The 21,072-nt window shown below is 33.3% G+C and overlaps 1 protein-coding gene across 1 annotated transcript in view; it reads left to right on the top strand.

The window, feature by feature from the left end:
- LOC118734140 overlaps window positions 1–21,072 on the top strand; it is a 369,851-nt gene that overhangs the window by 10,003 nt on the left and 338,776 nt on the right.

Below are 21,072 nucleotides of genomic sequence, written 5' to 3'. Positions count from 1 at the left end.
GCCATTGCCTGCCGAGGGACGACCGCTGTCAAGAAAAAACCGTTTTTCTATATTTTGTGCGATGTTGCTTTGACCAGGGTTTGAACCCAGGCGTTGCGGAGTGGAAGCGCGCACTGCTTACCACTACACCACAGCGGCCGACAATGTATGTATGTAGGTATGTACATATAGTTCGTCCTATTTTCAAAAGTGAGGTGTCAAATGGCAGGGCTTGGTCTGTAGATGTGCAATAAAGTTTTTTATTTTTGAAAAGGGTTGCCACCTGTTACAAATTTTATTAAAATTATTTAATAAGTTAAATGAATTAGATATTAAAATATGGGTATCAATTGAACTAGTTTTGAAAATACTTTACCTCTAAATGACACGTAGAAGGGTTGCTACATGTTTTAAAAATCAAATTCACTTTAATTAAGGGAATAAGGTAACTGAAATATGTATATCAATATGAGTATCAGACAAATGAAAAAATTTGACATATTTAGCAAGAAATAAGTTGAGAGTAAAAACATTCCTGAGTTTTAAGAGTCCAGTAATTTAAAAGGAATGTAATCAGAACAAATCACTGATTGACAATGTACGTATTTGTAATAAAACAACAAATACGATGGCGTAATCCTATGGTTTGACGTAATTATTATTTTAGTTTCGACTTGAAAAATAGGTGGCAACCCTACTCGTAATATTTTTAAGCTAAAACCTTCTTAAACCTCTTTCGTCTGACTCCCTTATGGTGATACCTATCTATTTCAATTACCTAATTCCTTTAATTCAAGTGGAATTTGATTTTTTAAACTACATTTACTACATTTAGTAATACACATTTCGATTGATACCCATCCCTTAATAATTCATTCAACTTATAAAAAAATTTAATCTAATTTTTTAACAGGTGGCAACTCTTAAAAATATAAAACCTCTATTGTCCACAGATCAAGCTGTTTAATCTGACACTTCATTATTGAAAATGGAACGAATCGTGCAGATCTCAAGGCACTGACAAAAAAATGAAAAAAGTATTTTATGCATTACTTCAAAAAGTGTAAAAAATGAGCAGGTTTTTATTTCTTCTTTTGAAAGATAACAGCCCGTACTATTTAATAAAATAATAAAAAATAACCTATTTTTACATATATTTTTATTCATTCCATTAAAATTTAGCATTTTTTGAAATTTTGTATAAAAAAATTATTTTTTTTGAACACCGCAGCGACACCCTGTGTTTAATTTTATTCCAAAATTTTAATTCCTGGCGGCATATAATTAATTTTTTATGGAAATGTCTGTTTAATTCTTTTTAGTGGATAAATTGTCTTTACAAAAATACCAAACAAGTTCACATTGCAGATAACGAATTTTTCGATTTTTTCCCACTTAGGCGGCACTGTGCAGCGTGGCGACGAATAACTGTTACCCAGTATTTTTGAGAAATAAAAAGGTCCTTAATAGATTTTGCGAAAAAAATTATTTTATTGTTAATTTTCCGCAGATTTTACTTGAATTGTATTTAAAATTTTAATCCTTATTTACATTTGACAGCAGTGTAAACTTTGGGAGAAAAGGACATAGAGGTATACGCCGCCGGGCCACCCCGCCGCCGCCGCCGTTTTTTGTCATTTCTCACGCGCCGCCGCCGAGTTACGAAAATATCGGCGGCGTTCGGCGCCTAAGGAATTTTGTACAAAATTTTCATGCTGTATGCACATTGAAATACATCGTTTGAAGGAAATACTACTCGTATAAAAACACTATTTTACGAAATGAAAATTACATTTTTAAAAGAAGTTTTGTTTGCATAATTTGGGCCACTAACCACTTCAAAAAAAAAGCGTAACTCAGAAAAAAACATAGGTAACACGTTTTCTGACGATTTTTTCCGCAGTAGAAAAATTTTTTCAATACTACAACAATACTACTTTTTTATATACTACATCAACAAGAAAGTTATACACATCAAAAACTTTAACGCCAATATCTCAGAAAGCAGTTTTAACAGAAGCGCCCTTATTGCATCTAAATCCTCAATTATTGGAGATAAAACAAAGACTAGTTGATTTTCCTGTGTTTTTTTTTAAAGATTTTAAACAGAATTTTAATAAAAAGCAAACACTTTTTTTTGCTAATTTTTACATTCGTAAGTTACTTTATTCTGGGGTCCCACAGACGTATACAAGAACTAGGTGGCTGTGTAAAAATTACGTTAGTATTCCTAAGTAGTGGTCAAACCCCAGGAAGGTTTTGCTCCCGCGCATCACAATATTTTCTACAAAGAGTTAAAGTACCCCTTTTTGGTAAAAATTACCATTATTATTACCTTCCTCTTATTAGCTCGGGATGTAACTATGTAATATTGATGCGCCTAAAAGATGCAGCGATTTCTATTCTCAAGTTACATACCTGTGGTGCGATTCACTACGAGATTTTAACACCTCTTGTTGTTGTTAAGTCAACTAAACGACAATTTTAACAATTTAGCTATTCGGTAAACGTTTCCCTAACAACATTCGTTAGCGCCAAATCAGCTGTTGTCGTTAACGATAACAAAGGCCGCTAATTTGACGACGTCTAGATTGGTGTTGTTAATAAAACGTAAAAGGTACGTTCTACAATTTTTTCGTACAAATGCACAGTACCGCTAGCAAAAAAAAATCAAAAATCAAAGGATTTTCAGCATCAAACTTGCACTTTATTGTATTAAAATTTAATGGACTACAAAACTGCATACATAATTCTGTTACTATTCTTATTAAAAACTTGAAGTTTTACGAAAGTTTGTTGAATTTTGTTTAAATAATACACACACACAGAATACACTATTAAAAACAAGAAAAATAAAGTAAATAGCACGAAAAATAGTTCGTTAAAACTTGTCTATATGGATTCCGGTTATAATTTTCCAATAGGGTGTAAAGCAATATAGAAAACTGGAAGTTAAAAGATTATAAGTCTATTTTTTTAATTTTACAGGAACTGAATATGCCTTGAATTTAAAGGAATTGAATAATTAAATTTTTCAATTTAATACGTGTACATCGCTTGTTAAAAGTATAAATATCATATATGTATGTCCATATTTAAATATTTCTTTATTAATCATCATTACACTAGCATAATAAAATCAGTCCTAAAAATAATTACATATGTACAAAATGTGCATACAGTGATTCTTTTTAAATACATAGTAACAATATTTTTAATTTTTAATGTTTTTCGTTAACTTTTTTTTTTACAGCTGCGAGCAAAATTTGGCAGAAAAATTCAAAATTATGTTGTTTGCTACTTATGTGTATTTATTTATTTTTAATAATTTTATTTTTAATAGTTCCTTCTACTATATAATAACAGAAACCACAAAAATACAAAATCCCACCAAAAAATCAAACTTTAAAAAAATGTTTATAAATATTTCGAACTTTTTATTCAGGATCTTTATAAGATTTACGGGTATGCAGTTTTGTAGCCCGTTCTTTTTTAGTCTGATAAAGTGCAAGTTTCAAGTCGCTAAAAGTTACCGTTGATTTTTTAGAATTTTTTCGTGGAGGGTGTTGCACTTTTTCTTCCATATAAAAGCTTGTCAACTTTTTGCACACACGAGCGCCTAGGCATATGCAACGGATTTGTGGCCATTAGCGGCAGCACAGTTAATGAATCGCACAATCGTTACTACAAACAACAAAAATTGTTAGCTGACATCTCGACAAGTCGCATTGTTAAAAGTTAGTGAATCGCACTACTGATGACAGTACGAATGGCAATTATAATAGGGAGGTTTTAGTTTTTTAAACTATAATTTTTTTTATTTTGCATTTCATTCTGTTCTCCTTAGAAAAATTTGGCGCTTAATATATTAGTGGAAATTTTAACTATTTATAAGCCATTTTTCAAACAGTGGGTCAAAAAGGCCCGTTCTAGTGGGAGTTGATGGGTTAAACTTTTGGAAAATAGTAGGCCAACCTTATTTTCAATATATAACCCGCAAAAAAACGTAAGAACTCCGTCATTTAACATAACGGTTGATAAGCTTATTTCAAAAATTTATTTATTGAAAGCGACATAAATTACCCCAATAACTTAACCTTTAAATTTTTTTATTTCTTTAAATTGAAATAGTACATACGGATTTGTAGAGTACATAGAGATGTATGTATATTAGGGTGCCCATCGAAAATCGTTTTTTTGTACGTTAGTACTACATATTTTCAAATTGTGGAAATTATCGATGGTCAAAATTTATAAAATTCTTTGAAATTCAAGCAGAAATAGCAATCAAAAACTCATGGATCTAGAAAATCGTATTTTCTGACCTAAATCGACAGGCCGCGACCTCTAAATGGCCTTTAAAAATCTATAAAAATATTCAATAATATTTCTCATAAAAACTAATCAAATTAGGGGGTAGGGTCTTTAAATTTTCAAAAAAACCATTTTCGATGGGAAACCTAATGTATATACTATATAGACTTTCTTCTGTTCGCCCATCCATCAGCTGCAGTCACTCAACATTTGAATTCAATGAATGAATTAAATAGAATTATAATCTGATGACATGATAAGATTAGAAGCCTCATGGCTCTTTGGAATCTACCTTATGGGCAGTAGCGCTGGCGTTTGCAGACGATTCTTTTTGAAGTTGACCACGCCGCCGCCGCAAAGCCTGTCGACGTAAACCTCTAGGCACGCAAGTCCTTTTCAGGTGTAGTTTGCTTTGAATAAAAAAAGACAAAAAAATAAAAACTGTATAGGGTTGGTCGAATTAATGGCCGTCCCAGTTACCAGTTCCGAGTCTATTAGATTTCTGAGTATAAGGCCTTATGCTGGACAAAGGGGGAGTACAAAGGGCTCAAATTGGAGAAAATTAGACTATGGTTACAGCAGATACGGAATAAATTATCTGACGAAGACTTGCGCGCTCCTTGCGCTTTTCTCTCGAAGTGATTACCGCTGATAAACCCAAATAAAGGTTAAAATTTTAAAACTAATTTATAAAATAAAGTAAAATCTGTAGAAAATTAACAATAAAATATTTTTTTTTCGCAAAATCTATAAAGCACCCTTTTATTTTTCAAAAAACCTGGGTAACATTTATTCGTCGCCACCCTTTAGATCTACAGTTCTCTTTTTCCATAAATTGTACCAAAGAATGAGTTCACTGCACTTATCTAGATCATAGATCTGTTGAAAATGCTTCGCTTTCTTTTGTACCTTCCATTGGAAAATTTAATCGAATGCAATGGGTGTTATCTAGACAGCGAAAAAGCTGGAGTATTTTCATTGGAAAAGCGTAGTTTTAAAGAGTCCGTTAGTGAATCCAGATACGGTATTATTATAGATCGTCGCCAGTACTCATTTTCATTAACCGATTGATGTTACTTCTGTTTTTCTGTTTACCTGCCAAACGTGGCAGAGAAATTTCTACTCCTATATTGTCCTCATTTGCAAAAAGTTTGCTGTAGGCTCCAAAAACGTTGCATATTTAGTAATTGTCATTAAAGCAATGATGAACATCGGCCTTTTTATATGTAGCAGCACAGAATTGAAACGCACACTGTCTTGTGGAAAAATTTCCATCAATTGTAGACTTTTCTAAAGCTTCCACAACTTCACGAAAACTTTATGAAAATCTCCCGATGGCCTTATATTTTCCGACCTTCTTGTTTCACACAATCGTAATATATCTATCTATACTATATATAATATATACATATAAAATTAAAACCCAAACAAATGTGGGAGCAAAACAGCCGATCCACTGGGTCGATTTCTATGATCCAAGTTTAAAATGACATACTATTTCTAACACAGTACAAGCAGCGCTGCGTTCAAAACAAAGAAACACTTTATATCGGCAATTATTAGGTTCATTCCCTAACAATCCGGACCGGATCCGGTAATTAGAGAATAAACGCAAAGTTTGCTCTCAAAAATGGAACATAACCCAGAAGTACGGGAACGCAAAAAACCACATTTCGTGCGCAGAATTTGTGAAACAGCTAGTGATGTGCTGAATTTTCGGTACCCAATACTTAAAAAAGATTTCGGTACCCAATACTTCCTTTTCGGTACCCGATACCGATTCTTTACATTAAACTTTCGCCATTATATTCATTTCAAGTTTCGAAAAAACTTTAATTACTAATTTGTATGATATCGGCTAAAACACTTGAACTTATCGCAACAGAGAAATATTATTTTATCAGTTTCAATCTTAGTTGATCCAAGGTTCAAGAAAAATGCTTTCGCCAGTTAGCGACAAGTTTCGGATCGATATCGCACTTGTTGACGTACAAATATTTATATCATACGTCAACAAACCCGATGCCGATTCGAAAATTGTCGCTAACTGGTTACAGAATCTACCAGCTGGAAAAAAATGCTTCAAACAAGTAAGAGTTTCTCTGCATTATGGCCTCGAACCGACATATATACATCTTTCATTTGAATCCTTATTAAAAGCTCTATTGGCTCCTACATTCGGGTTTTTATGGGCGAGTCTCCCCTGAACCGTTTTTTCCATATTTTTCGCCTATGTGTGCTTTTATTCGAAACCTAAATGTTTCGGTACCGAGTATCGAGAGTATTGGATACTTTTCAAATCGGATATCGATCAATACTTACAAGTATTGACTCAGCACATCACTGGAAACAGCTGATTCACGTTGTTTTTGTTTTTGTCACTTAAATGAAAACTCTTGGAAATTGAATTTTTGTTTCACAAATTTGATTTTAAGAATATAAAAATTGAAACTACGTCACTATCCCTTAAAAGCACCAAGTAAATGCAGGCAACATGTAAACACAAAACAGCTGATATGCACTTTGACGCTTTATCCATTTTTACCCGGAGAAAAAGTCCGGGCTGTTTCGGATAGGAAGAAGAAGACACTTAAGATCCAATACGTTCCAATTTTGGCTCTCCTTCACCCATTTTGTTGAGTACGGGAATGATTTCTGTGCTATTTTGGGCACCCGCCGGACCCCGCGTTGCGTACGGGAAAGAACCTATTATGAGTTGCATTCGATTTTCGATATTCGCTGGCTATCGAAGATCGAAAGTGAAATTCATATTATGAGCTATGCAAGCGTGTCGAAATTTTCGTTGAGTATCGAATTTTCTGTCGAACAGAATTTTGCTTTCGTTGGTGTATCGAAGTATTGGAAAATTGGGAAAAGTGCATGATTTTGCATTCGTTTTCTTACTTTTTGGCGGCTAGACACTAATTTTAAACAATTTTCATTAACTTCATGCAGTTCTAACGTCGTGAATATTAAACACAAGCTCGAAAGTCTGGTTTTACTTATGAAAGAAAATCCCAATACTCTGTTGGCACGATCTCTGAGAAATCATGAAGCTGTTTATAGATTTTACATATTTAAAATAGATTTGGATCATAAAATTTCTTAAATATATTGTATGTCAAAATATATTCGAAAGACTGCACTTAAACTCTCTTAAACGTTTTCTGCTCCTGGCCAGTTTTCTAAGCTCTCATCCTCTGACGAGTCGTCAAATCAGAACTCTGTTGTACTAATTAAATTTTTTTTATCACGTTTTTATAAACTCGTTTTCTTTTTTGTTTCATTTTAATATGCACAAATTCACATATGTACATATGTATAAGCACACTATTTAGTTTGCTCGATTTGTAAACAAAGCTTCTCAGCACTGAAAAATACACTATTGTGAACAACCTAAACGAGCGAAATTCACAATAGCGCTATTCTTCATCTTGATGAGCGCCATAATACCAAATGAAAATTCGTTCGATCAGCACTGTCGACGATAGTCGAAGATCGAATGCAACTCATGGCCCCTATGCCATCGTGTATTTCAGGGGTGGGCAAGGCCCAGGCCGAAAAGAGCCACAAGTAAAATCTAAGCATACAAAGAGCCACAAAAAAACCAAAATTTTATTTTTAAATAAAATTATTATTAGAAATGAAAAACATTAATTTTATTATTATTATTCTAATATATGAACGCAAGATAGATATTAAGAAAATTTAAAAATCCCTTTGGCCAAATTTTCAAAATCTGGTTTTACGTCAGTTAAAGCCGTTCGTAAAAGTTCTGTTAAATGTTGGTTAGTCAATAGCTACGTTCGTTTAAAATCTCCAGTAAAATATGTCCAACAGAAAAATTCCGGCGAAATGTCATCTGTTCTCTCACAACAGAAAAATATTCCAAATAGTACGCCATCAGAAAGTTTACAGAAACTTGCAAGTTAGACGAACAGCTGATAGAAATTTTGTTTACATTCAAAACTATAAAATTAAAAACGTAAGAAAACAAATCCTGAAGTCTTATCCTGACACAGTTCACCAACTAAACGAATAATTACTTACTTCTTACAAGTTTAATTAGTTGCATTTTACTATTTTAACTTCCAAACCATCAAATTCAATTTAGGGATTTGCGCAAATTCCAACCAGCTGTTTTTGATCAGCGGTTTTCTTGTTGGCAAAAATTTTTCCAGCAGAAAGTATCAGCTTTCCCTCAAAATGAAATGTTATTTTGCTATCTCAATTTCCCTTACTTTGCAAGGTTTTGCATACGTGAACACAAAAAGCTAATAGTCAAGTACGCGAATGCAACTAATTGTGAACGGTATTTTGACCTTACGAATTTCATTGTATAGTACAAATATTCAGTTATACGTTATACCAAAAATTGAAAATATACGACACGCAGTTGTTTGCAACAGCGGATATTTTCAATCTGGTACTTATTGCTGGATTTCAAGCAATGGCAAAGCTTTATGTTGCATTTCCAGTGCCTTATCTTCTTTTAATTCCAAAAACTCCAATCCTTCGCTATTCTAAAGAAGGACAATTTCGGATATTGTAAATTCATCCTCAATTATGTTACATAAAAAAGGGTTTATGAAGTATGCAAACGTACATTTAAATAATTTAAAATCGGAAAATCTTTTTTAAAAATCTGCTTTAAATCATGTGCAATATTTTTTTCTAGCCATGTAAAAATATGAAATATAATTTTTTGAGATCATGAACGTAGTTTAGCTTCAAAACTTAAAATAATTTGCGACAAATCAAAAACATATTTATTCCCTCCTTGTAGAGACAAAGGGTGAATTCCAAAACGTCTAAATACAAAGCATTAGTCTCTTTTATTTCTAGACCTCAGTAGATTTTAATGCCAAATGTGCGCAACCACGGTTAGATGCCAGTTTTCTACTAGGTTGCGCAAGTTAGACTTTTTCTTCTAGTGTGGTTTAGAAATAAAAGAGACTGATGCTTTGTATTTTGACGTTTTGGAACGCACCCAAATTCAAGTTTTGCAAATGTGCCATCGTATCGGTAGAGAACATTAAGTCGGAAAGCCAATTTTCATTCTCCAATTGCGGGTAATGTTCCGCTCTCAATTTGCGTATGAGTATATAAAAAGAATAAAAATAAAGAAACAACACAATTGGGGTGTGCACCGTTCGTTCCAAATTGTGTCTGAAAATGTAGACGTCTACATTTTGAGACATTTTTAGCATCAAACTGTGAGCACCCCTTTCTAGCAGTCGTCGCAAAATCGTCTCAAAACTTTGCTGGTGTTGCCAGACATTTCTTGTTTGCGTGCATTGCTTATATGTCGCCTTTCAATTTTGTTTCTGAAAAATTGTAATTATTTAACTAATTACCAATTCGTGATATTTGTTATTCCTTTTCCTTGATTTGTTTCTTTTCATCAGAAATTGCGCTCAAATTAAATGCAAATACGGAAAGCGTGCCCAATAAATAAAAAAAATGGGATTAGTATTGCCATAATGCAACCCTGCTGCGAGGTTGCAAAATGTAGACGCGTAAAAAACATACCTTTGAGTGTGACAAAATGTAGACGGCGTCGTTTTCCAATTTTGTATGGGAAACAACAACACCACAGATTTTACGGTTAGAAAACGTCTTAAAATGTAGACGTCTACATTTTGAGACACTATTTGGAACGAACTGTGAACACCCCAAATGAAAATGTATGTCCAGCAAAGAAATATGTATTTTAAAAAGTAAAAAGAGCCGCAATGTTCTAATACGATGTTTCCACGCTTCGTTATTCGCTCTCTAAGTAATTCGCTAAGTAATTCGTGAATTACCCTGTTTCTACGACACACATTAGTAATTCGTTTGGCAGCTCTAGTTCTTGTTCTTGTTCTGCGCTATTTATTTTTTTTTGTGTACTGCAAATATCGAAGATGGAGGTAAAATTTAAGTTATCATCAACAATTTTAATTTATATAGCGAATATTATATTAATATTATTCTATAACTAGAAAAAGTGCCGGCAATTAGGACCAGGCCGGTGAAAACTTCGATATGTTTCCGATAAATATTAGAGAAGGCACCGATTCGTTCGTCATTCGCATGGTAATTCGATCTGAATTACCTACAAATGAGGTAATTCGCTCTCAAAATTGTGTATGGCGAATTACGTAATTCGGAAGGTAATTGGCAAGGCGAATGACGAATGCGAGAGCGTATTACGAATAAGAGAGCGAATTACGATCGTGGAAATGCCGTATAAGCAAAGAAAAATTAAAAGAGCCGCGCTTGCCCGCCGTTGGAGTATTTCGTTTGACAACTGTTTTTTTTACTTCAAAATGCTGCTTGCTGCGATATCGGCACAGGCTCACTGTAAGCTTCTTGGTGTGACATACATACATACATGCATTGATCTTCAGGTTTTCCTTTGTTTCATAAAGATGAAGTTCGTGGAAACAAAGTTGCCGCTGCGCAGCAGAAACCTTATTTTACATCGCTGTAGTAGCATACAGAATAAATAACAGCAAAGAAATATCTGTTTCGCTTCATGCAAATTCTGCACAAAACAAAACTCAACAATGTTAGTTCAACAGATCAACATTCAGTCAATGAAATTAGATTTTAATACATGCATACATATGTACATAAGTATGTTAAAATTAGAATTGATATTAGAGCTGGGATACTATCGATCGTAGAAAACTGTCGCCACTATCGATAGTTTTTGAAAACTATCGATGTCGGTTTTAGCGAAACTTCTCTCTTTACATATCTTAACATTACATTATTTTTATTTTTTATCCAAGAAAATTCACAAAAAAAATTTTATTTATTGGAATTTTCAGCAACTATAAGCTTACAATGAGTTATAGTAAAATTTAATAAGCTATAAAACCGCTTACACAAAATTTTTTGTAAAAGTTCGAATCAACAAGCTTGAAATTTTAATGATTTTGTAGTTTTTTATGTTTTGTACAACTTTTACAAAAAAATTAGTAGACACTAAACAAACAAAAAATAGTCAAAACTGCTAAAAATGTTGTGGTGCTATTATTTTGACCAGTACTTTATTCGTTTTTTTATAATATGGTAAAATGTTAATAAGTTCCTTTGTCCGGATTTTGATATGCGCCTCCGTATTTGATCTCAGTTGAACTTTGAGTATGAGTTGTCGATTTAAACGAATATCTTTTGTTTTGTTTGTTTTGTAGTATTAGAAATGTATTATTATATCAAATAAAATACCTTTGAGGTAAAATTTTCGAGTGACGAAAGCTGAACTAGAAACACAAAATTTATGATATCAATTTCGTGACGAGAATTATACGCATTTTTTAACTGCCTTGGAAACGTACGGAAAATCTCTTTTATTTATACGAATCGTTGCAAAAGTTCTGTTTTTACAAGCTTTTATTTAACATCACTTGTATGTATGTACATATGTGCATATGTCCTGGAACATTGCAATCAATATTTAACAAACTTCCCGATGAGCTACAGACTTGAAACTTCAAACTTAGTGCGCTAGGTGGCGCAGTAGTCGAGATATTTGTAAAACCGCATATGCTGTAATTCGAAAGTTCGTAGTTACGAATTCGTAGCTCCGTTCCGAAAATTCGAAAATTGGTATGCTGTAATCCGATCGTAACCATCAACGGCGTTGCCAACTAAAATAGTGAAATTCGAAGTTCTTACTCAGCTGCTTTGACAGAAACAAATCAAAATAAATATATATAATCGCAAGTTAGTAGTGAAATTAAAAAAAAAAATAGTTTAATCATTATTTGAAAATACTTTTCCTTAATTAAGTAGAATACGAAGGATTCAGTGGCCGGTGCACTTTTGTCCCTGGAGGAAGAACAGCTTACAGTTGCATTAATATACAAAGGAGATTGCTAAGAGATTGTTCTGATCCATTTAGCTTAAATGATAAAATGTAAGCTCCCTCCTTTTAAGGGTCTCCATTTCACTAGATATTGTGCCACTTTAATTCGAACGCTTTCCCAAGATTCCACCACATCCTCTTTAGCTCCTTTTACAAAGTCTCGACCAATTTCCGGCCTTTCCCTCATGCATTCCACCAGTTTTTCGTATTGCGAGCGATTTGTTGTGATCTTCGATCCGTTAATTTTGTAAACATTTAATAATAATTTTTTGTTTCTATTCACACTTCAACTCACATACATATTTTTGCGTTTACACACTTTATTTTATTGATACAGTATATTTTGCTTTGCTGCCTCTATGCTTAAGTGCACATTTAAGATACCTACCCCAAAATGCGCATCAAAAGCATTATTTTTAACATTTATAAGGAAACTGCTCCGATAGATGCATTCAACATACCTGCACATTGGCGATGCCTGCCTTAAAAATTGTGCGACTAGTATCAATTATCAATGAAAGTGTTACGTTTACCTGCACTGGCCCTACAATTTCCTAATTTTACGTTTTATTTATTTTGCTCATCGCGCAGAACAACGAAAATGGCTATAAATTTATTTAGTTATATAGATAATTAGATAACATTCGGTAAAAATTTCACTTGCACTAATTTCTACATGGTAAGTGCTCCGCCAATATTTGGTTTCATAGGGATTTCGGATACCTTCCTCATTGAAGTAGTAAAGAAAATTCGCTTAAGTGCCTTTTTCGGTTACGTGCACAAGTTTTCGTGCAAAGAAGGATGTGCAGCTAAGCAAAATATACTGTATTTTAAAAAAATTTGTTTCGCACCGACACGAGTTGCTATTCGTACAAAATTTCCGACAAATACATAAAAATGACAGCTACGTCGGATTCAGGCATACCAACATTACGAATTTCGAAATTACGAAATCGTAGCAAAATCGAATCTACGACGGATTACGGCATAGGGGTGATAGTCTGATGTGGTTCATATTTAGAACATATATTACGAAAAGAAATATATCCACAAAAAATTTTGTCGATAGGTGGCTCAGGAGTCGAGATATTTGGAAAAACCGTATTTATGATCCGATTAAGTTCACATTTAGAATGCATATTGCTTACGTTTTGTGGCACGTGAGTCTATATAATTGAAAAATCGGCATATGTGCTCCGATTTGGTTTATATTCAGAATATGTGTATTACCTATTCAAATCAGGCCAAATTTTAGACGAGATAAAATGTATGCAGATGATATACCATCAATACGTGTAAACTTTTGAAATGAAGGCATACTACATGTACAGCCAAGGTCAATACAGTTCCCGGAAAAGTTAAGTTACGGAACCGCTGAAAGAAGAATGCTGCCAGGAATTCTATCGTGGGCATCAACAGTGCATAAGATGCAAGGTAGTACTGTAGACTACGCTGTTGTATACCTAGGATCAAAGCTGTTCGCAACGGTCAAGCCTAAGTCGCTCTTAGCAGAGTAAGATCGCTAGAAGGACTGAAGATAGAGGAATCGGATAATTCGAAACTGACTGGAAAGAAGCCATGCAATAACGGTGCATTGACAGAAATGGACAGAATGAGAAATATACAGACAGTATAATATTAATTGCAAGATTTCAAAAGACTTAAAAGTAGAAAATAAAATTATAGTTAAAAAACTAAAAACACGCTTTTATTACATCAAGAACTAAAAAGTATAAAATAATTTATAGATATAGCGATTAAGAAGAATAGGAAGTTTACTAACTTGATTTAATTTAACTTTTTCAAATTAGCTAAAAATATGATTAAAGTGATTGGCCCGTAGTCATAGTCAAAATAAAGTCCACTGTAAAGTTTGTTGCAGTTTTTTTTTTACGGATACCCCATTGAAAAATATTGAAAATTAATTTTATTTATTTTTAGTTTCTAGCAGTAGACGGAATCTCGCAACGTTCCGAATAAATAAAAAAAGATTTTCCGTACGTTTCCAAGGCAGCAAAAAAAATGCGACAATTCTCATCATGAAATTGATAATACAAATTTTGAGTTTCTATTTCAGCTTTCGTCACTCGAAAATTTTACCTCAAAGAGGTGTTTTATTTGATATCAATTATTTTGGGGTAGCAAATTTGGAATCGACGAAAATACAAACAATAATCTAAATGTTTTATTTTTCTCAAATAAATTGCTAAAAATGTTAAATCTAAATTATGTATTCAAATCGATGTGTCCATTGAAACATACAATTTTTCGAATACGGAATAAAGCGAAAAAGAATGTTAATATCCTTTGTATTCGAAAAAATTAAAAAAAAAACAATTATGAGACATGATAAAAACGTACCAACTTTGGATACAATAAGCAACTGTATTCGTCTGATTGCGTCGTAGTTTAATTGTTGTTAGATTTCTACCGGGTGTGGGGCGCACACCTGTGCTTTTTAAAGAAGTTTTACTTATTTCACGTGTACGGTGTTGCACTCGTGCTATTAAACTAATGATTTTTTCTAAAGTAGTTTTGCTCAGTAGCAATTTATACATATGTAGTTATGTATGTAAGTAGTAGCGGCACATTGGGTGAACTAAATGCATTCATACATACATATTTATGTACAACTGTAGGTAATATTGTATGCGTCTTCCCAGGTAGGTTAAGTGTGGGTGATAAACCCATGTATATAGCATAGTTAAATACTGTATACATACTTGCAACTAAAATGGGGAAAAATGTTACAATTTCAGCATGTGACTGAAAAAAAACGCTAAAATACACACAAATTGTGGTTTCCAAGGCATGTACGAAGTGATTAGCACAGCTGCATCCTTCAACTTGTCAACTCGCGGGAAAATCCACGATTTGTAGGGAATTTCGACTTAAGTGGCAATCGGGGAATGGCCACATTTTTAATTTTTAACCATTTGACCCTTTTTGGAGCGACATTTCTTCAATTTGAATCGTAATATCTCCACAACAAGAGTTTTACCAGATATAAGCTATGTATATACCAGATGAAAGCTAAGATTTTGGGCTAGACTTGTGGAAACCTAGAATAAAATCGACTGACCAGTTTTTGAGAAAATTCGCGAAATCTCTATTTTCAGCAGCCCGATTTTTAGTTTTCAGGCGTTAACGTTATAACATATTTATATTTTATAAACGAAAAAGACAGCGTTAGATAGCTTGTTTTAAAACCCTTCTACTGATATCAACTTCAATGGTATGAAATGAGTAGTGCGACCTCAGTGGTAGTTTAAAAAATTGCCTTTTTTCGAATTTCAGGCACCAGCCACGCCCACAAAGGCATACGAATCGAAACATCCTGGAACAAAACCTTCTTAGTTTTTTTGGTACTTTAATTCTTGAAAGTTTGGAAAAATTAAATGAAGGTACCTACAGACGCACAAAGCATCTCGTAGTAGGGACACGAACAAAAACACATTTAGCTCTATATCTTTCCAACTAGTAGCCGGAACTCAATATATAAGGTATCGTTTGAAAGGTATTGGCCTATAGAATAACACTAAATATGTTTGGTGCATCCACATATTCCCCCAAACCGGCAAAAGCAAAAAATTGTTTTTTGTTTCCCAACACTTTACCCTAGTTTTTAAGAATCCGGTTAATCGTGAATGAAGCTTGCATACATTTCCTGGACACACTCTGCAAGACCTTTCCAACGACACCTCAAACATGTCGATTGGACGTCTGGATAAAAACTTCCAAATCTCGTATATATATGTATGTGGCTGCTTTGGTCACTCGCGCGCACTGCCGTGCGCTGTGATAAGCGAGTTATTTCAGCATGCTACTGTGGCTGCTTTCGTCACTCGCGCGCACTGCCGTACGCTGTCATCCAATTTCACTTCTTTGCACTTCAAAAGGGACAAACATATGTTTATATAATTCAGACGCACAAATTAATAAGTTTATTTTATTATTATAAGAAGTTATTTTTGATGCACTCAAATTTAAACAAATTTATATAATCTCTTTAATTTACAAAGTAAATTATAAATTTTATAAATTTATTAATTATTTAAATTTCAAGCAATTTAGCGTTTCAATTCAATACCTCTCTCGACGATAGTACTATCGATACTATCGATGTTTTCAACTATCGTTTCGAAAACTATCGAGTGGCGGTACTATCGATAGTATCCCAGCTCTAATTGATATGGTAAAGTAGCCGAATTCCATTTTTTCAACGCTTAAGTGGCATGCACAAACAACAGCAAATCAATGATGTACATATGCATTATGCAATAATACAAGGTGGTATCAGTTGTGACAGCTCGATTTGATACTGCCTCAGCTCAGTAGAATAAGGAGAAAAACCGGAAGAAATGAATCCCCGTTTGGGAATATCTTTTTAGGGAAACAAAATGTGTATACTGAGAAAAAATAAAAAAACATTCAACTATATTATTAGGCAAAGAATTGTTAAAGAAGTAACACTGTTTCACCTAAGGCAGTGAATATGGCGGAATTAAAGTGAGAAGCTGCCAGCCGATAACAGCTTGTATTATTGCATCATGGTACATATGCATGTCTATTTGTTGAGCTTCATGGGAATTCGGCACATTGTTTTCGCGAAGTTGATAAATTAGCAAGTGCTTTAAAGGCTGAGTTTTTTGGCTTATGCAAAGTGGAGTTTCGTTACTAAAAAAAGTGTTTAAAAATGCCTAAAGTGAAAAGAAATTTGTCAAGACAAATGAAAGCAGCAATGGCAATGGCCCGTAATCGCAGAATAGTAGCGGCGGCGCGAATATAAATGATGCCTGCAATCGGAATTAGATCTGCGTTTATTTATCGACCTCAAATTAATTACATAGGTGACTTTTACAATAAAAATCTATCTACACATATCAGTGCCGTACCTATAATATCGTTGCCTCAGTCCCAAATAGAGTTGTTCAGACCGTCTGGGGCAGTGCCGTATTTTACCGTCAGTGCTGCTTCAGTGTTCGTTCCGCAATTTTTTAAACACTCGAAAAACTGCATATAAAACTGCTACTGAAAAGTGTTTATTTTCAAACAAAATCTGTGTAAGTATACGCATAAGATGTTCAAGACTAGATTTTTGAACATGAGATGTTTAAAATATACACATGAAATGTTTCAAATTGCAAACGTTTTTAACGCAAAAATACATTCCCTACTAAAAATAAAAATTAAGTACATTTTATGTGTAATTTTGCTCTGCGCGACAAATTTCGTATGTCAAAGAAAACCACGGTGTCTAAATTTGCACACATTAGGAGAGGAACCTGGTAACCTCTCTTAATATGCGTTAATTTAAACAAACAACTTTTAGGGAAAATTTTAAACATTTTATGTGTGTGTGTGTAACTGTGAAATTGTGAACACTAAGAAAATTCTATAGAAATTTTTGTATTTAAGTTTAACTAATGATTTGACTGTACTTTAAAATAGTTAAATTAACGGCTCTATGGCCAAATTCACAGTGCTGTACAGAAATTCTGTAGTTAACTGCCGATTCTGAGTTAACTACGCACTGTGAATTTGGTATTAAGTGTTTAGAATTCAGCAAACAGATTTCAAATTTGTACTATGCAATACATATGGTAAGTAAAAGTTAAAAACCAGTATTTAAATTGATTAACATCTTGTGCAAATTTGCATACATTAAGGGAGGAAACTGGTTACCTTTTTTAGTATGCTTAAATTTAAACAAACATTTTTAAGAGTGTAGTTAACTCTGCAAAGATTTGTTTGTGTATTTCACTGACGAGCTGACGGTATTTTATTGTAAGTTTTGTTTTATATGGAGGGATAATTAAGCGAGTTGGTACCGGACGACATACTACGGATGTGTGTAAATTGGTATCACTGATCGATGCTGATTGGCAATGATACTGAGCTGATACGGCACTGACTTGTGAAGATAGATCTTAACTTTTATTATTATTACCAATCGACTGCAACACATTATGCTGCACATTTTCATTTTACCATTCAAAACTTGGTTACTTATCCATCCATTTTCCTCGTTAGTAGCTTGATTTTTGGCAAAAGAACAGACTTTAATACAAAAGAAGAAATTACAAAATAGTTCTTTTGGAGAATTACCTGTTCTGTAAAAACGGTATACTGAAATATAACGTACGATCCGATATTAATTTTACGTGTTCCGGTGTTTTTGTGTCATTTAAAAATTTGAGATTTTCCTTACAGAGAGGCTAGCAAAGCATGGCAAACATGTCGTAGCATTAGAGCAAAAACCAGTGTTTAAAAAACTGCAATAAGTTTTATTTCATTTGGTTTTGCTTCTGCTTATGCTTCTGGAAAAGAAAGCAGTTTCAGTCAACGCAAACGCAGAAAACGATTACTAATGAAATGCGCAAGGCGAATTAATATAAGGTGATAGCAGGAGTACAAAAACAAAAATTTACATGTATTTTGTTTTTGCTTTGGCGGTATAAACTGTCAAAATCTGTAAGAGTGTGTGTAGAAATTCAAACAAAATTTTTCAATTTGATATCAGAAGCCGTGCGGCGAAACACATACACAAAATCAGCTTCGGCAGCCCTCGGTTTGAAAAAATGTCATTTTGCCTTGCTTAGACTGCTTTTACACAGTTCAAGTATTGAATTCAATTCTGCTCGCATGTGGAAGAGAGGGGGTGAGAAGAAAAGGGACGAGTACACATGCGTCTGTACCGTCAAATTGTTTCAACTTTCTTGCTTTGCTTTTGGCATTTTCGTTGCTTCCCATTTAAAGAACAGAAAACTTGAATTCAACAGAATTGAAACGTGTAAAAGCAAATAGAAAACATAAAAGAGAATGAGCAAGAATTGCTTTCAAGTACTTGAATCATTTAATTGGGTGTCATGATCAGGCATGGGCAGAGAACGAGCACACGCTCAAAGAGCATAACCATCGCGTGTACGTATCAGTGTTGCCAGTTTGCAGGATTTCGCCCTTTTTTTCAGGATTTTATGACTAAAAAGGGCGAATGGGATTTTCTATCGAAAAACGGGATTTTTTGCATACGATACCAAGCAATACAATTTAGTCAGTAATGGATAAATAAGAAACATCTAATTTACTTGAAATTAATTTTAATGGCAAGTTTTTGAGTTATACAGAAAGTAATTTGGAAAAATGTAAAGTGCTTGAAATTAGGAAAACGTGTGGGGAATTTGGGAAGTTGTGTATTTTGAAGATACTAGAAAAATTTCGAATCAATAAGGCAGTTCACTCTTTGAGCGAAACGACGCCATAACGGTGTCATATGTTTGTTGTAAAAAACTGGAGATTTCTTATATCGAAATTTAATGGATATATGTATGTATATAGTTTTGCAATATCTTTCCTTTATTGTTATGCTAACTGCCAACGAATATTTTCATTGCTTACTGAGATCAAAATGAAAAAGATAATCAATCAGATTAAGCGAATAAGCATTAGAGATGTTAGATCGAAATAAAGATAATCGAAGGAGGAAGGAATCGTCAAAAAGTAAATCAGTCTCCCAAGATTCATATAATTTGTCAAATAACGTATTATACTTTATTTTTATGAAGAAACAAAATACAGCGATGTGACCAAACTTTTATTGTACGTAAGTAATTTTTAAAACATACATACATACATTGTTCATAACGGTTTCAATATTTGAAAAAAGGTGTGAGATAAGGTGTTTCTATACTAAGACAATGACCATTCAACAGAAACTTCATAATTTCTTAAACCAAATTTCCGCCAGGCAAAGGAAAGACAAAAAATTTATGCCATTTTAAAAATGCTATGTGGAAACAAGCACAATGACACGGGTAGTGTTTAGTGCCCAACGGAGTGGTTAAAATTTTTTCATTTAATGCCTTGTTTTGTTTTTTAACAGAAATGAGAAAAAAGTTTACGTTTTAATTCAAAATTAACTTCTATTTTAGGAAGTTTAATGCCGAATTTCCACTAGGCATTGAAATGACAAAAAATTTAAGCCATTTAAAAAAATGCCAGTTGGAAATGAACTTAATGACTATTTTTTTCACATAATGACACGATATTTTTTTAATGCCCAACTTTGTCATTTGTAATTTTTACCATTTAATGCCTAGGGGAAATCCAGCATAATGGAATTTATTTTTAGATGTATGTATATATATTTTATGCAATGCGCACGTTTTTTAGTTTTTGTTTTGTTTTCGCTGACTCTATATTTCACTTAATTACCCTTTAAAAAATATATAAAAAGAGTCCTTAAGGGGTGGACGTTTTTTATGAAAATTTTCATAAAGCTGGGAACTAAAATTTTTTCGAGTTTTTGTTCTATTATTAGCCATAATTTTGTATAGAGTTAATTTCAAGTGGCTTCTCTGAGGAGCCCTATAGTGGGATGGGAAAGGTCATTGAATTCATTGGTCTTTGCTTTCCCATGTATTTTTTTTTTGTATCAGTCAAAAATTCAAATTTCTTTAAATTTTATTAGATTTTCTGGGGCAAACCGTAGTTCAATATGCATAAATTGAGCAAAAATCTAATGTCGATTCTTGAATTTTTTGAATCGATTCACGGATCGAATCGGAGCTAAAAAATCGAATAGGAAGAGCTCGATTAATCGATCCTCGATTTATTCGATTTAAAAACGGCATCTCTAATAATCATTAAATGCAATATGTGCAGTCAAATCTAATTTACTCAACAAACAATTATGGCATTTTTAGGGGTTTTTGGCGGACCTATACAACATAGTTACTATGAAAAAATGGTTAAATAAAGAATTGGGTATTATTACTGGGGTCTCCTGAAGAGAAAAATTCCGATCGAAAAATATTGATTTTCATTAATTCTATACTATTTCTACGAAAAGTTATTTTTCTCATATAAAATACATGTAGGATAGCTCTTCAGAATTATAGTCATTTTTAATGTTTAAGTAT

Source organism: Rhagoletis pomonella, unplaced genomic scaffold (assembly GCF_013731165.1).
Source record: "Rhagoletis pomonella isolate Grant_MI unplaced genomic scaffold, Rhpom_1.0 Rhpom_scaffold_00002, whole genome shotgun sequence".
NCBI classification, from domain to species: Eukaryota; Metazoa; Arthropoda; class Insecta; order Diptera; family Tephritidae; genus Rhagoletis; species Rhagoletis pomonella.
Note: the sequence above shows the minus strand (reverse complement) of the source record. Positions and strands in the feature narration are given on the sequence as shown.